The sequence below is a fragment of the Alligator sinensis genome, unplaced genomic scaffold (assembly GCF_000455745.1).
Source record: "Alligator sinensis unplaced genomic scaffold, ASM45574v1 scaffold1892_1, whole genome shotgun sequence".
In the NCBI taxonomy this organism is placed as follows: Eukaryota; Metazoa; Chordata; order Crocodylia; family Alligatoridae; genus Alligator; species Alligator sinensis.
Genome location: NW_005842966.1, coordinates 417,520 through 418,945, shown reverse-complemented (window position 1 = coordinate 418,945; position 1,426 = coordinate 417,520).

Genomic DNA, 1,426 nt, shown 5'->3' with positions numbered 1-1,426 from the left:
GCAGGAATCCAAAGGGAGGGGAGACAGCGGGGCTGCCCCCGCTCCAGCCCACGTGTATACGCCCTCACACACGTATGGACACGTGCACATGTGTGCACTCCCAACAGTCGGCACCACACCCGGAACCCACCAGACATGTGCACGGAAGTGTCTGCACACACACGGGCCCACCAGTACACCCGCTGCAGACACCTACCTGCTTGGGCCTGCTCACATGCGTATGGATACACATGGGCCATGGGCATGCACAGACCTGCACTTGCAAACACACCCAGAACCCAGGCATCCAGGGCGCACACATGCAGACAAGTCCAATTCACATTACACACACACACGAGCAGAAGCCTGGTGTCCAAATCATACACGCACGCACGTGCACACCCCCAACCCCACCCCCACACATCCTGGTGTCCAGGATGCACACACGTATGCACAAAACTCAGGTGCCCAGGACGTGCACATGGTCACACACAAATCCCCGGCATCACAGCAAACACATGTACACAGAATGCAACCATTCAGGACACACATACACATGCGCACATGCATGTACACACATGTGCACACGCAAGTCCAGGACATGTGTGAACACATGTGAACAGGTGTCAAGGACACAGGTGTGCACACATACAAAACCCGGGCATCCAGGGTGCACACACAACACGCACCCACCTTGTCTTCAGAGGGCCCAGCCCAGCCCTAGGGCCCACTCTGGCGCCACCCTCCACCCCCATCCAGCCCTACCTCCCTGGGAGTCGGGCCCAGTATCCGTCAGTCTGTCTGCACTTCACCCTCTCCATTGCCTGGCACCTCTTCTTGTCCCCATGCCTGGGGCCTTGCAGGGGAGCTTCCCACCCTGCCCTCCCCCTGAGGCCTGGTGCACTGCCCTGGCACTGGCAGACCAGCTCTGCAGGTCCCTGTGCCCTGGGTCCCCCAGGCACAGTCCTGGGCCCCTACTGTGGCACCTGCCCCCTCCTGGCCCAGGTGCAGCCATTGAGTCTGCGGAGGTGCAAGGGCCTGGGGAGATCAGTTGGGGGGCAGCAGCCATGCCAGGACCCCTTTCCCATCTGGCCCCAATGCCCTTGTCCCTGCTCTAACAGGGGAGCCTGGAGGCACCCAGGGGCTGGGAGCCCAGGTGCCTGGGTTACATCCTGTTTCCTGCCCCCACCCCATCTCTCTGATCTGCCCCAGGGGGCTCCTCTGTGACCCCTGCTCCCCAGCAATGCCTCTGTTTGGGGGGGGAGGGGGGGTTCACAACACAATCCCCGCCCCTCCACAGTCCCTGTTGCAAGACCCAGAGCCGGGAAGTGCCCGGAAGAAATTGCCCCACAGGAGCAGGGTTGAGGGAAGGGGGATGTGCCCCCGCCTCCGCAACCCAGCACAGCGCCCCTTTCTGGACCTCAGGGGCTGTGCACGGGGTGGCGAC